The sequence below is a fragment of the Phalaenopsis equestris genome, unplaced genomic scaffold (genome assembly GCF_001263595.1).
Source record: "Phalaenopsis equestris unplaced genomic scaffold, ASM126359v1 Scaffold224686, whole genome shotgun sequence".
Classification (NCBI taxonomy): Eukaryota; Viridiplantae; Streptophyta; class Magnoliopsida; order Asparagales; family Orchidaceae; genus Phalaenopsis; species Phalaenopsis equestris.
In genome coordinates, this window is record NW_018242758.1 from 7,506 (window position 1) to 25,068 (window position 17,563).

Here is a 17,563-nt window from a genome sequence, read left to right on the forward strand (position 1 = left end):
GACAAACTAAAATCCCCAATTCAGTCCTATTGTTTGAGTACTGAAGCGGAGATGTTAGCCCTCAGGCGAGGGGAACGTGAGAGATCCGAAGTGAGAGCCAGTATCCTCCCAGTCTAGCCACGGATTAAGTAAACAAACATAGGATTAGACCAATATTTCTTATGCACTTGACAGATGGTAAAGAATAGGATTGCCCCTATTTGGCACAATAAAATTTTATATAATTTTAAACAATTTTAATTACTTCAATAATCATAAACTCATTGTAAAGAGGAAGAATATTTTCTTAAACTTGAACTCTTCATTACAAAACTTTGCTTAGTTCTAGTAAATTTAATTTTAAAGCTTAGAAAATTGTTTAGTTAACTTAGTAGTTCTGTTAGCTACAATTCATTAGCATACATTAAATTTGCTTTCGACTTGTTGTTCTTACTTAAGTTTTTATAGTTTGAATATTTTGTTTTACGTTATAATCATAAGAATTTTCACCTCTCTATGGGATCGATACTTAGGACTCCATTAGAGCTCTTTATTACTTGAGTGATTATTTAAATCTTCAAGTAGTGATGTCAAATTCTTGTATTTTCTTAAGCATATATAAAGTCGTTGTCAGTTGTATATTAGATTATGCAAAACCTTGATGATGAATGCATAAAAGGTTTTTTTCAAAAGGCCAATCGGTATATGTGGGCAGAAATCACTCTATAAGATAGTGGCCCTCATGGGTCAAATCAACCCTTTCCATGCAATGGGTGAGGGTCCGAAGACACAAAATAGGAGCAACATGTTATGCATATGTCTATAGGTAATGTTATCACTCATATTTCTAAGTAGAAAGGAGTTTTCTACTCAGTTTTATATGATGTCAATTGAGATTATTTAAGTGTATGAAGTTTCTATGGTTTGTGAATTCAATGATTCATGTGGTTTAGTTTTGGTTATGAGTTTTATTTTGAAAAGATTAAGTTGAAGTTATTTAGGTTGGGGTAGAAGATCCAGTCCTTAAGTGAGCCTACCGATAATCCAGGCAAGAGGCATAAATGTAAATATCAACCTACAATTTGGGTTGACTTAAAAACTTTTAAAATGTCCTTGGTTAGCTTATAATATTTTAATATTTTGAGACCATTTTAACTTCTGGAAAAAGTTATTAAAGTGAATAATTTAATTATTATTTAAATTAATGACAATTTTTCTCTTAATGAGCCTTTACATAATCAAATCAGATTGTCAAGATTCTTTAAGGAATTGCAAAATATAGTACATAACTTTGCTATGTGAGTTGCCTTAAGGCAAAAAAATAAAAATTAAATTCCCTGAGCTTGTCATACAAGACTGGAAAATGTAGTATAAGGAATATAATGCAGAAAATGTTAATCACATGATCACATCATATCTCAAATAAAGACAATAATATGAAGCGAATAATGTATTGCATTATCACATAACATAAATAGTCCACAAATAATAAAGTATAAGCATAGCCCAATACATCAACATAAACATAAATATGCCACAAGGGAAAAGCATTCACTATGCCTCTACTCATTACTATCCTCTCCCATCATCGCATCATCATCCATGGTGTAAAGTGTAAACAGTGGTTGTGCTGATGATTTATTTACCCCTGTATTTCCTCGAAGCACTGGTGTATGTATCCATATGGGCGATGATGTTGGGTTGCATAGAAGTAAGTTTGCTTGTAGATTTCATGCAGCTCCCACTCCATAGCTCCTTGGGTTGCCTATATCTCTTCCAATCGCCTGTTGGCCCAAGATGCTATGATGGATGTCAGCAGGATGAGCTCTCACCTTGCTCATTAGTAAAAGATGTGGACAGACCATAAGACTTAATGAATGCTTGAGTGATAGGTGATCCCGATATTTTTTTATATGTAAGGATTTATGAAGTGACACCACTACTTGAAGATTTTAATCCCCGAAAATGGCACCAAAATTTTGATCCCAAGCAAAGTAAGATTTCAATTATAATTTAAATAGTATGGATTCTACGCAAGTATGTGTATCATTATAAAGTAATATATGGCTTTTTTATTAAGCCACATATATCAATCCCACGGAGATCGAGGTTAATCACAGTGACTTTCAAAAGAAGTTCTAATTTAGAATACCACGCCCTAGCTCGGAAGGTCGATAAAGGTTTGGTTTTGATTATATCCTACAATTATCATGACAATATTATTTCTACTCCTAAACTAAAATACTTAGAGAAAATCAGAAAGTGGGATTTAATATATTAAAAGTATCATTCCTCATGCAATGAAATTAGCAACATGTGTAAAACTAAAATAAGTAGTGAGAGAGATTTGACAAATGGGAGCAATTATATTATTTACCCTCGGTCAAGTAATATAAAGAACATTAGCTAATTCATAGTTTAAAAATCCTAAAAACTGGTTAGGCGGGAGAGATACTAGCTCTCACTCTAGAGTCCCCTCGTCCCTTCGTCCCCTCATCTGAAGGCTAAAATCTAGTATTAAGACCTAAAACTAAGAACCAAATTGGGGGTTTTAGTCTGTCACTCTAAAGTCCTTTAATTCTATACCAATCAAATATTCTTACCCTACTTATTTGCACTCAACCATATAACCATATGGACTACATTCTCATCCATACAATCTCATGTGATTCTACAACAGTTGATTGAGACAACACCATCACGGATCTTACATATTTTCATAACGGATTTTAACATGAAAGTTGATCAAGTTTACATGTAAATGAAAAATAAAGTATAAAAATCACAATAGATTCTTGATGCGAAAAATCAAGAAAATTGATATTAAATTAATAATGATGATGCAATGTAATTCAAACAAAAAATTTAACTTTAATGAAAATAATTTATGTTTAAAACCTCTTTTAAAGTCTCAATTCTCTTTTACATATAACACAAGTATACATATCGTTTAAGTAATACAGGGCTCTAATGGAGTCCTAGATATCGATACCACAGGGAAGCTGGAAATATATATAAGCTAGCTATTTATATTCTATTATAAACTAAAAATAAAAATAAAGTAAAGTACAAAGTTTGAAGTTAAACTACTTAAGTGAAATGCTACTAAATATGTTGATGTATGACTATAACAAGTAAATTAAACTAGATGATAAACTTTCAAAAGTAAATTGTTGAAATAAAATAAAGGTTTTTGTTGAAGAAAAGTTGAAGTATGAGAAAACATTCTTCCCATGTACAATGAAAATATGGCTTGTGAAGAAATTGAAATAAATTTTAAAAAATATTTAAAAAATGTATTGTTTTGTGTCAAATAGGAGCAATCCTATTTTTTACCCTCTTCCGAGTGCATAAAGAACATTACCTAATCCAAATTTTAGTCTCTAATTTTGTGGTTAGGCGGGGAGGATACCGACTATCACTCCAAAGCTCCCACTACTCCTTCACCTGAGGGTTAACATGCTCGCATTAGTTTCTATCAACTGAACCAAATTGGGGATTCTAATATGTCACCTTAAAATCTTTGAATTCTACATCCAACGAAGTATATTTCCCTATTTATTTGCACCCTATCCCATGTATAAAATATTCTCTCATGAAATCAAATGTGATTCTCCCTTTGTTGTAGAAATCATATCTCCTTTTCAGAACACATATTTCTCAACACATTTGAATAATTCAATTGGCCAGATCGAAAAGTAAATGAAGATCGAAGTTCAAATCATCATAAATTATTGACATTTAAAATCGTAGAAAATAAAATCAATTATTCACAAAACCATTTCTTCAAAGTAGGGAGAAGGATAAAGAAGACTACTTAGAATTCATAAGAATGATATGATAAAACACAGATTTCATATAAAAACAAGTTTGCAAATAAAAAAAAATGAAAAATACAACTTAACTCACAATCCTTACCAAGCAAATTCCTAGAAGTTCTCTCCAAATTTTTCCCTCTTTACAATCACTCTCATTTCTCTCTTAAAAATGTAAGGAAGAAGAAATCTCTCACCTTCCCTCTGCTCTTACAACCCTAGAAGAAAATCTCCTCTTCTCTCACTCTCTAACTCATGCCAATTCTCTCTCTCCCTCTCGTCACACTTTAAAAGTCCCCCTTCCTTTTGGGCTGCTTCCTTTGAAAAGAGTTTTAATTTCCCTCCAAAATTCAAAAGTCAAAACTTTAAATTTCAAAAGATATGCCTCCTTGATCCAAGAGTCAAGAGTTAAATCCCTTCAAGTTGGAACCTTCCATAGTGTCGAAATGCATTAAATTACTCCATGGGGTGTTTAGAACAAGTATCCCTTTGAAAATTCACACAAAATTCATCTCGAACAGTATTTATCTGAAAATGTTGCGCCTGGCGCATCATGCGCCAGCACTTTGGATTTTTGGCGCATCATGCGCCAAACCCCAAAATTGGCTGTTTTTGCTCCAGATTTTGCTCATTTTTCCATCTTTTTTCTAAATACCTAAAAATGAAATACCTACAACAAAAACACAAAAATACCTTTCTTTAAAGTGCAATATCACAAAAAATAGACATAAAAAGGATACTTAAAATAGTATATTATTTTTGTGTATCAAAATCCCCCTAACTTAATGATAATTCTCTTAAGTGACACTTTTATTACATAAAAGCATATGACTTTAGGATACAGATTAACTTATCACTTCTATACTTTAGTTCAATAAATAGAATAACAAAATTTAAGAAAAACATTAATAAATTAAGTTCAAACTCCAAGTCTAGGAATATTTAGTAATCAAATTTAAGATTTTTGAATCTCTATTTTTTTTAAGAAGAATTGCAATTTGTCATGCTAAGGGTCTTTAGAACATGCATATGTAAAAGAACTTCATAAAAACTTTACTTGAAATGCAACTAATACTTCAATACAAGTTTAGAAAGTGTAATAAAGCTTATTCCTTAAGTTGATTCAAGTGAAACCAATTTTTGATTAGACATCTCCTCAAGCTTCTCATCACCTATTTTTTTCTTTTCTTTTCTTTTCTTTTTTTTCTTTTATGATCTTTTTAATCCTTTCTTTTCTTTTTCTTTTTGTTTTTCCTTTTTAAGGTGAGGATTACTTTTTCTGGATAATCTTTAATAGTTTTGAACTTTACTATCATCTTCTTAAAGTCAAAACTCCATACCTCTCCTTACTTAATAAAGTCATACTAGTTATGATTTTTCATAAATCCTCGTTCCTTTCTTCTTACATGAAACTCTAAAATTCTTAACACTTCAAAAATACAATTTTCCTTTACTAAAAATAAAAAAAACATAGTCTTATCATATCATACTAAATTTCTTTAACTTTAGAATTGACCTTCATTATTAAAAACCTTTTACCTAAATTTACTATAATATTTATAAATATAAGTATAGTCATTTAAAGTTAAATCTTAAAATCCCATGTCATGTTAAATAAATTTTAAAAAATATAGTCACTTCAGGAAAAATAAAATTTAGTTTTCTCCATTTCAAAAGAAAATTTTCTTTTTCCCCAAACTTAAATTTTTAAATGATTTTAAAAACATTTTAGTGCAAAATTTTAGTTGATGAAAGAAAACAGTAAATACATGAAAATAAAACTTAACTTGTAGAGGATTTCTGAACATGAAATTGGTTTTGGTATACTGCAGGTACTAACTCTAAAACTACATACAGGCTTTAAAGCATTAAATAAAATATAATATATTCTAAAGAACTAGCTAGGAATTAAAACAAAAATATTAAAACTAAAAAATAAAAATTGAAAATACTACACATTCAAAAAGCTCAAACTGAATATACTAAAATTGAAACTGAAAAGTAAACGATCTACAATTACTATTACAAATTACTGGTCCACAATATACCATAAGTCTGAATATAACAATCTCAAATAAAAGTGCAACACAGAACAAACAAACACAAACAACACATAACATCAAATCAAACTAAATCTAAACTATTAGTCCTCATCTCCTTCCTCACCACTATCATCTTCTTCTTCTTCTTCTTCTTCTCTTGCTTCTTCATCTTCATCGCGAATAGGAACATAGGGAACAAAGCTGGGGCAAGCAGGAAGGTTCACATTAGGTTCACTCACCCATGAAGTGTCTAACCAAAACATTTTGAAAATCTATATCATGTCAAACTCTTCTCTATTGATATTCATCATTATATGCATTCATTGCTTCTATCTCTCCCAACTGAGTCTAAATATTAATGATATCATATTGTTGAATCATGAGCTTGTCCATAGAACCTTCCAAAGATGCAGCACTAGAATTAGATGCCCCTGCAACAGATGTAGAGGGACTATCCCTTCTTCCACTTCTAGACTCAACAAATGATTCTACTCTCTGAATCATGTGCTTCACAATCAGATTTTGAGGCTGTAATCTCTCTTCATTTCTATGGGATTCAACTCCTGATTGTTCACATAGAGTGAAAATCATGGCAGATATCACAAGCCTCCAGCAGTAGCACTGTCAGCAATACTCCGAGCATGAAGAACTATAAGTGCACCAACGTCTATGTCCTTCATGTTCTGAATGTAATAGTTCAACATATCTCAATCCTTTGTAACTTCAGCAAGATGATTTGTAGGTAAAAGTCTGGTAAAGATGAAGTGATGTCATATTTTGGACTGAATAGTTAACATGGAAGCAAAGAAGTTAACTATCTTATTATTCTTTATTTTCCACTCCCCTCTTCAATCAGTTAGAAAGACAATAACTTCTTCCAGTGATAAATCAGTGATAGCAAAAGCAACATATTCATCATAAAAGATATTTCTAAGCCCATAAAATGCATTGATCCTTTCAGAGGTAAACTTAACTTGCATACCCGCGGTGAATCTTAAGTTTGCATAGAACTCCCAGACCATAGAGACGATCACTACAGCAGTAAAGTAGCAAAATCGCTCCCAATTTCTGACGCGAATCAACCTCTCGACCTCGCCTTCTGGGTTTGCAAACGCCCGTTCCTTGATCATTCTTTTATTCTTTAATAGTGTATTGTAACTATGTTGGGCTTTGAAACTAACGAATCGTTGAGCATTGAAGTCATCGGTCGGTCTTCCTAGCTTAACTTGGGGAGCCATTGGAGATTCTACAAAAATCCAAATAAATTATTAAATCTCAAATCTTACATCAACCTCTAATTGACTCAAATAAACATTTCTAAGCATAATTAAACATCAAACTAACACTAAATTTTCACAAACACCACAAAACTTATATTTATAACGAAATCTGATTTATTACAAACTACCATTTTTAAGCCAACACATAACAAATTTAGTGTTTTAAAGCAAGCCAACATCATAAACATTGAAATCTAAACATCAAACTTCAAAGCAATCATATAAATAGTGCAATAATAGAAAGTAAAGGAAATCCAACATAACAAACTAAAATAAACAATAGTTGACAAAATGTTCTGTGTTTAACTCAATTTCAAACATCTTCTCCACTCTTGTTCTCCTCGATGATCTCCCATAGCTGGTAGAGCACTTACAGATTGTAGAAGGGCCTAAATGAAAATTCATCGGTTGAATTTTCCTTCTCAATTAATGCATGCTTCTTGAACATACGTACCAAACCATCTTCGATACACCTTGTATGTTCAAAATGTTCCTTAAGTCTCCAATCCAGGTGATCCAACATCTCATAAATATTCTCAATTGCATGCATAAGACTATGCACCTCTTTCTCTATCATTTTAATTCTCTTTGAAAGAGCACTTGAGTTGTAGTAGGGATGAATAAGTGATGAATTTTGAGATCCTTGATCCATTAATACATCCATAACATTTTCATCTCCCATTCCAATGCAACTGCAGTAGACTTCAGGATCCATCGACTTCCAAGGCAATAGTACTTTCTCCCAACTTTCATAAGGTCCTTGCGACTGACTGCAGAGTTGGAAAATAGTAGATGGATGCCCCAATCCAGTTGCAAACCCATTCACGATCAAACCCAAAACTGATTTTTCAATTATGGCTCCAATATCAACAAGTTTTTCAGTTTGAATACAGTAGTTCAGAATAACACTCTCCTTCATGACCTTACTAATTTTCATAGTAGGCAGTAATTTCAAGGAAATGAAGAAATGTCATGCCTTTGAAGTAGGATTTAACAATGTTGAAGAAAAACTCACATTCCCATCATCTCGGGCTTCCCAATTAGCATCTTCATCCGTAAGGTAACGGTAGAGTTCATTCATGTTGTCTCTTGTAGAGGTAAGACTTGCATAGTAGCAGACAAGCACGTTATCAATCATAAACAATTCATTGATTCTCGAAGGAGTGAACTGCACAAACCTACCTCGCACGTAAATCATTTCTAGATTGATCCCTTCAAGATTTGCATAAAGTTCTTTCACTACAGGGATTGTTATAGCAACAGTAGTATAGCAAAGCACTTCCCAATGCTTTTGCGTAATAACTTCTTCGACTTAAGTATTCGGCTTGTTGAATCCTTGTTTCACAAATCCTCTCTCTTTGATAAGCCTCCTCTTCATTATAACTCGATCATGCAATTTTTGTGCACCGAGACTGATGAACTTTCTTCGGTTGAAAATTCCAAATTTAGCGGAGTTTCTAGAGTAGGAAGCCATAGGAATTGAAAAGTGGTGACTCTTCCCTTATTTTTCCCCATAAAATATGCCTTGAAGTCAATTTTTAGGAGTTATTTGAAGGTGTCCCCGCCAAAAACTACCATTTAAAGCGTTTTAAGTCATTTTCGTCTCCGCGGCACATCATGCGCTGATCTGGCGCATCATGCGCCAATTCCAAAATTTGGTCGTTTCAATTTTTATCAAATAAACTCTCAGTCTTTTCAAAAAATTAGGCAAGCAAAGATGTTTCTAAATATTTTTCACAAATACACGAATTACATAAAGACATAAACTTAAACATACATATAAGATTTTAAGCAAAACTTAAAAATTAAAGTAAATAATCATACATATGGGTTGCCTCCCACAAAACATTTGGTTTAATGTCGTCAACCCAATATTCCCAGTCTCATTTTGGGTGATCCAACATGATAGTCTCTTTAAAATTTGGTCTTTGACCATCAAAATAAGGTTTCAATCTGTGCCCATTCACTTTAAATATTTTTTCAATTTTAGGATCTTCAACATTGTCTGCTCCATATGGATATACTTTTATAACTCTGAATGGCCCTTTTCACCTAGACTTCAATTTTCCAGGAAATAATTTCAATCTTGAATTATATAATAAAACTTCATGTCCATATTCAAATTATCTTTTACTATCTTTCAATCATGTCGATCATGTCATTCTTTCATGTTTTCCTTATAAATCATCGCATTATCGTAAGATTCATTCATAATTTCTTTTTTCTAATTTCCTCAAACTCATTCAATTACAATAATCTTTTCTCACCAGCTTCTTTCAAATTGAAATTAAATTATTTTATTACCCAATAAGGTTTATGTTCCAATTCAACTGGCAAGTGACAAGTCTTTCCAAAAATTAATCTATATGGGGACATTCCTTTAGGTTTCTTATAAGCTGTCTTGTATGCCCATAACGTAGTATCTAATCTAATAGACCAATCTATTTAATTAGGATTAATACTTTTCTCCAAAATTCTCTTAATTTCACGAATCAATACCTCTACCAAACCACTAGTCTAGGAATATTAAGCAGTTGCAATTTTATGTATTATATTATATTTTAACAATCTTGCAACTGTTGAATTTCTAAAATGAGATCCTCCATCAGAAGTGATTACTCTCGGCATTACATTGTAAAAATATTTTTAATTAAAAAATTTGAAACACTCAGAGCATCACATCTAGGTAAAGTGATTGCTTCTATCAATTTTGAAACATAATCCACCGCAATCCATATATATATATTTCCAAATGAAGGCATGAATGGTCCCATAAAATCTAATCCCCATGCCTAACATCTCTAAATAGAGTAGGCCAATAAAATCTAGATTGTAAAATTTTTCAAGCAGTTTTATCATTCCCAAATTATCCTCCAAATTCAGAATCATGATATTTTTGAATAATCTTTTGAACTTCTTTATAAGAAACGCATCTTCTTACAATTAAATCTTTACATTGTTTATACAAATGAGGATCATCCCAAAAATAAGATTTTGCATCATAAATGAATTTCTTTTCCTGTTGTTTTGTCAATTCATATGGTAAAATATCACTAACATTATAAGTTACAATATCAGCTTACCAAGGTATTTCCCGTCCTTCTACAGCATAAAGTTGTTCATTAGGAAAAGTATCTTTAATCCCTTTTTCCAAATCATGTATTTCTTCCTGGTTTAACCTCGATAGATGATCAGTTATTTGATTATTAGTCCATTTCCTATCAACTACTACAAAATCATACTCTTACATCAGAAGTATCCATCTAATTAATCTTGGTTTGCATCCTTCTTTTGCATTAAATATTTAATAGTAGAATGGTCAGTATAAACAACACATTTAGTTCCAATCAAATATGATCTAAACTTATCAAAAGCATACACAATGGCTAATAACTCTGTATCAGTGGTGGTATAGTTAATGTAAGCATCATTAAAATCTTACTAGCATTATATATGATCTTGAAAATCTTATCATATTTCTGCCCTAAAACAACTCCAATTGCATAATCACTAGCATCACACATTAGTTCAAAAGGTTTCTCCCAGTCCGGTGAAACAATTATTGGAGCAATGATCAATTTTTTCTTTAATTTCAAAGGCATTAAGGCAATCTTGGTTAAAGTCAAACCTTACGTTTTTTTTCTAAAACTTGGCATAAAGGTTTGGTAATTTTTGAAAAATCCTTGATATATTGCCTGTAGAATCTAACATGTCCTAAAAAGATCCTAACTCTTCTTATATTAGTAGGTGGAGGTAGGTTTGATATAACCTGAATTTTTGCAGGATCTACTTTCATGTCATTTTCTGAAATTTTATGTCCAAGAACAATTCATACTGCAACCATAAATTGAAATTTCTCTCAGTTCAAAACAAGATTAGTCTTTTCACAATGTTCCAGAACTTTCTAAAATATTAGTCTTTTCACAATGTTCCAGAACTTTCTCTAATTGATTCAAACATATTTCAAAGGAAGTTTTGAATGCAGAAAAATCATCCATAAAGACTTCAATTCCTTTTTCAATCAAATCACTAAAAATTGACATTATACATCTTTGAAATGTTGCAGGTGCATTACATAATCCAAAAGGCATTCGTCAAAAAGCAAAAGTTCAATAGTGACTAGTAAATATTGTTTTCTCTTGATCCTCAGGGGCAATAGGTATTTGGTGACAATCGGTATATCCATCTAGAAAACAAAAATATTTGTGCCCACCTAATTTATCCAACATCTGGTCCAAAAAGGGTAAAAGAAAATGATTTTTTCGGGTGGCAGAATTTAATTTTCAATAATTTATGTTGATTCACCATCCAGTGACTTGTCTTGTTGATATTAATTCATTATGCTCATTTGTCACTATAGTTACGCCTCCTTTCTTCAGAACACAGTGAATTGGACTCACCCAAACACTATTTGAAATAGGAAATATTATCCACGCATCTAACTATTTAATTTGAAATAGGAAATATTATCCCCGCGTCTAACTATTTTATAATTTCTTTCTTTACCACTTCTTTCATCATAGGATTCAATCTCCTTTGAGCATCAGTTCTTGGTTTATGTTGATCTTCCAATAAAATTCTGTGCATACAAATTGAAGGACTGATTCTTTTTATAGCAGCTAATGTACATCCAAAGGCTTTCTTATATCTTTTATAACAGCTAATGTACATCCAAAGGCTTTCTTGTATCTTTTCAAAGTTTATAAAAACTCGTTGTTCTTGCGCATCATTTAACTATGAGGATACTATGACAGGTTGTGTAGAAGAATCTCCTAAGAATGCATACTTTAAATATGTAGGAAGTGTTTTCAATTCAAGTTCAGGCGGTAGGTTCAGGCGGTTTCTTAATAGATGAAATCAAATTGTCATCATTTTCTGTAGAATCTAACATTTCAAATTTTTCCTGAACATAATCCAATTCTTCCAGACTCACTTCCATAGACTCATCTTGGATTTTATCCTCATCTTGATATTCTACATATTTCTTATCAAATTCACTTTCATATATTTTTTTGAAATATTCATGGCTTAAATACTCATTAATATCCATTCTGAAACATTCAATCTCTTGTTCTTTTGCAGGGTATCTCATTGATTTTGCAATACTAAATGTAACCTCTTGATCACCAACTCTCATAGTTAGTTCTCACTTCTGCACATCTATCAAAGCTCTTTCAGTGGCTAAGAATGGTCTTCCTAAAATAATAGAAATTTCTTTATCTTCCTTCATATCTAATACAATAAAGTCCACATGAAAGAAAAATTTATTAACCTTTACTAAAACATCTTCTATAACTCATTTAGGATAGTTAATCAAATGATCAACTAACTGAAGAGTTACAGTTGTAGGTGAAATATCTCTTAAACCCAACCTTCTGAAAATTGACAACGACATAAAATTAATACTGACTCCAAAATCACATAAAGCTTTTCTATAAAATTGTTAGCCAATAGCACAAAGAATTGTAAAACTTCCAGGATCTTTAAGTTTCTCAGGAAGCTTTCTCTGAATTATAGCACTACACTCTTCACTGAGTGCAACCATCTCATTATCTACAAACTTCCTTTTCTTATTAAGTATATCCTTCATGAACTTCACAAAGCTTGACATTTGTTCCAAAGCTTCAACAAATGGAATTTTTATCGTTAATTTAATTTTCTCAGAATTTCTAAAAATTTTGAAAATTGATTATTTTTGTACATCTGCTTCAATCTTTGAGGAAATGGAGGTGGGGGCCCTTCCATAGTGATTTTCATTTGGTTTATAGGGTGATTTTCATTGGTTTTATAGGACTTTTTGACTCATAATGAAAATCTTCACCAGAATTTTCATTTTCCACCCCATCCTTTCAATTTCAACTTCTCGTTGAACTCTTTCTTCTAATTCTTTTTCACTTCTCAGATGAATAACTTTATTTTGCTCCTTGTTCTGATCTTTAGGATTTACTTCAACATTACTGGGCAATGTTCATGAACGTCTATTGCTAAGTGCAGTAGCAATACGTCCCAATTTATTTTCCATGTTTCTGATTGCAACTCCTTCACTCTGTAATTGACTTTCCATTTGCAATATCAATTCTTCCATTGATAATTTTTTCTCCTTATTTTGCAAATTATTAAATCCTGGGGGGTAATAAGGTTTATAAGCTTGATTTCCTTAATTGTTGGAGCTCCCCACTGGGTTCACAACATTGTTTCCCATTGTAGATTTGAAGTACTTGAGTTATTGTTACTCCAACTAAAGTTTGGATGATTCTTCCATCCTGTATTACAATAATTGGCATACGGATTATTAGAATGATTTTTTACTGCATTTCAAGTCTCATAAGAAGATTGAGATTCTATCATTTGTCCAAATGAGTTCTCCTCAAGCACAGGTATTGTTTGAGAATAATTTATTCCATAATGATTTATCTTCTTTGATATAACAGCTATTTGAGCAGCTAATATAGATATTGCATCAGAATCACGAATACTAGCTACTCTTTTTAGATTTACCCTTTCTGAGGGCCATTAAAAACTATTAGTAGACATCTCTTCAATTAATGAATATGCCTCATCGAATGGTTTTGACATTAATGATCCACCAGCAGTAGTGTCAATTATCATTCTAAGGGATCCAACCAATCTATTATAAAAAGTTTGAATTATTAATCAATCTGACAACGCATGGTGTGGACACTTCCTAAGGAGATCTTGAAATCTTTCTCAGGCTTCATAAATTGATTCCCCTTCAAACTGACAAAAAAAATGTAATATCATTTCAAAGATTAGCAGTTTTTTAAGGTGGGAAATATTTAGATAAAAATTTTGTGATAAGTCTCCCAAAGTTCGGATAGAATGAGTTTAACCACATCTTAGCTTAATCCCTTAGTGAAAAAGGAAAAAGTCAAAGTTTGACAGCAACATTTGACACTCCATCATATTTAAATATAGCACGCAATTTTAGAAAACTAGTAGGTTGTAATTTTGGATCTTCATTTGGTGTTCCTCCAAACTGATTATTTTATACCATTTGGATAATAATATGTTTAAGCTTAAATGAATTGACATCTACAACAGGGTTTTGTATACTCAAACGAATTTCATCTGTTTTAGGATTAACATAATTTCTTAAAGGTCTCTGATGATTTTCATTCTCATTTCTAGCATTACTTGAGTTGCAAGCCATTTTGATAGAATGATTTTTCTCTTTTTGTTGTTTTCAAATTTTTTTAACAGTTCTTTCTAATTCAAAATCGTAAGGTAATAAATTTTCAGATCTTATATTATGCATAAACAAAATAAAACAAGTAATTAAAAATACATGATACACTTAAACAAGAAAATGTTCAAACTAAACTATAAATACTTTTTTCTTTTTATATTTTAAAATAAAATAACTAATATTTTCTGTTACTTCCTCGGCAATGGTGCCAAAAACTTGATGCGGGAAATCGGGAAAATTGATATTAAGTTAATAATAATGATGCAATGTAACCCAAACAATAATGTAACTTTAATGAAAATAATTTATCTTTAAAACCTCTTTTAAAGTCCCAATTCTCTTTTACATATAATGCAAGTATACGTATCGTTCAAGTAATACAACCTTTAATGGAGTCCTAGATATCGATCCCACAGAGAAGCTAGAAATATATATAAGCTAGCTATTTATATTCTATTATAAACTAAAAATAAAAATAAAGTAAAGTACAAAGTTTGAAGTTAAACTACTTAAGTGAAATTTTTAAAAACTGTTTTGTGTCAAATAGGAGCAATCCTATTCTCTACCCTCTCCCGAGTGCTATAAAGAACATTAACTAATCCAGAGTTTGGTCCCTAATTTGGTGGTTAGGCTGAGAGGATACCAACTGTCACTCCAGAGCTCCCACTACTCCGTCACCTGAGGGCTAACATGCTCACATTAATTTACAATCAATTGAACCAAATTAGGGATTCTAATATGTCACCTTAAAATCTTCCAATTTTACATCCAATGAAGTATATTTCCTTATTTATTTGCACCCAATCCCATGGATGAAACTCTCCCATGAAATCAAATGTGATTCTCCCTTTGTTGTAGAAATCATATCCCCTTTTCAGAACATATATTTCTCAACACATTTGAACAATTCAATTGGATAGATTGAAAATTAAATGAAGATCAGAGTTCAGATCATCATAAATTATTGATATTTAAAACCATGCACAACAATATTAATTCTTCATAAAACGATATCTCATTGTAGGGAGAAGGATAAATAAGACTACTCAGAATTCATGAGAAGGATACGACAAAATATGATTTATATATATATATATATAAACAAGTTTACAAAATAAAGAAAGGAAATACAACTTATCTTACACTCCCCCTCAAGCAAATCCCCTGAAGTTCCATTTAAGCACTTTCTCTCTTTACAATCACACTCAATTCTCTCTTAGAAATGCAATGAAGAAGAAATCTCTCACCTTCCCTCTCCTCTTACAACTATAGAAGAAAATCCTCTCCAGAACCTAACTCTCCTCCAAGACTTCCACTTTAGAAGTCCCCCTTCCTTTTGTTTTGCTTCCTCTGAAAAGAGTTTCAATTTCCCTCCAAAATTTAAAAGTCAAAACTTTAAATTTCAAAAGATATGCCTTCATGATCCAAGAGTCAAATCCCTTCAAATTGGAACCTTCCATAGTGTATAAATGCATTGAATCACTCCATGGATCACTCCATGGGGTGTTTAGAACAAGTGTTCCTTTGAAAATTTGTGCAAAATTCATCTAGACCCGCCTTAATTTAAAATTATCGTGCCTGGCGCTTCATGTTTCAATCTAGCGCATCATGCGCCAACACTCTGGATTTTGGCGCATCATGCGCCAAACCTCAAAATTGACTATTTTTGCTCCAAATTTTGCTCATTTTGCCATTTTTTCTTCAAACGCCTAAAAATGATATACCTGCAACAAAAACAAAAAAATACCTTTCTTAAAGTGCAATATCTCCAAAAAATAGACATAAAAGGGTACTTAAAATAATATATTATTTTTTTGTATCAATTCTCACTCTACTCAATTCTATATCCTACAAATGCATACTAATTCATTATAAGAGGGAAGAGTAAAGCTACACTTTGAGAAATAACAAAAACTTTTCATTGAACAAGACCTTGAACCCATACAAACAAAGTACTAAATTTAAATCAAAATACAATGAAAATACTTAACTTTGGTGGAAATCAAACTCTCCTTGTATAGCAAAAGCAATCTCCTTACAATCCTTTCCAAGAAAAAAGTGAAATGAAAAAAGAAATCTCTCACTCTCTCTCTTTCTCTCTCACCTTGTCGCCCCACTTGGCGCTCGGCCAAGCCTTCTTCTCCTCTTCCAATTAGTTCAAGAGCAATTTTTAAAAATATTTCCAAGTCTTATTTATTACTTCCTAAGAGGTTCTTAACTGTCTCTTCAAAAGTATCCATAATCAATGAATCCTCCAAATGGTGCCTTAAGTGCCTCTTCAAAAGTCTTCAAAAACCTCCTTATAAACACCCCAAATCCTTCTCTAAAGTCCCTTTTATAATTTCTAATGAATTCTCCAAGAGATACATGAACGACTGCTTCAAAAATCATCCAAATTCGATGTATCTTTTATAATTTCCAATGAATTCTCCAAGAGATACACGAACGACTGCTTCAAAAATCATCCAAATTCGATGTATATTCTAGAAGATATGTTGAAAACCATCTCTGGCGCTTAAGCACCGATTTTGGGTGCTTAAGCGCTCTCCTGTCTATCTGATGGCACCTAAGCACAATGTTTTGGTGCTTAAGCATAGGGCACAGGCACTTAAATGCCCGGTTTTGGCCCCCATGGCTCCGGTGTGCCCCAACTCGACCCGGTTTGCTCTGTTTTGGTCCATTTTTGTTCCTTTTGCTCCAATCACTCCAAATTCTTCAATTTGATGTAACTAAAACCAAAAACACAAGAAAACATCTATTTAAAGTTCAATATCATTATAAAATATAGCATGAAAAATAGTACATTTGTAGGCACATCAATATTCCCCAAACTTAAACATTACTTTTCCTCAAGTAATACTACATTTTAAAAATAATTTATGTAGATTAGAGTTAATTGATCATCTTTAAGAATTGCTAAAATTTTGTTCTAAAAATGTGATAGTTTAAATTAGAAGAACTTTTAGTAAATCAGACTAGCCGAGGGTCTAAAATATTTATCATCAAACTTGGAAATTTTTTTTCTAATTCAGAAATATATGCAGATTTTTCAAACTTTGAATTCTATGAACTTTACTTTCTAGACTTAAAAACTCTTTTAAAAATAAATTTTACTAATATAAGTATAAAATGCAAACTTAGGATTGTTCTAAGTTCTTTACTCTATAAAAACTCAAGTGAAACCAATTTTTAATTAGGACCTCTCTTCAAACTTCTCCTCACTTTTTTTTTGCATCTACT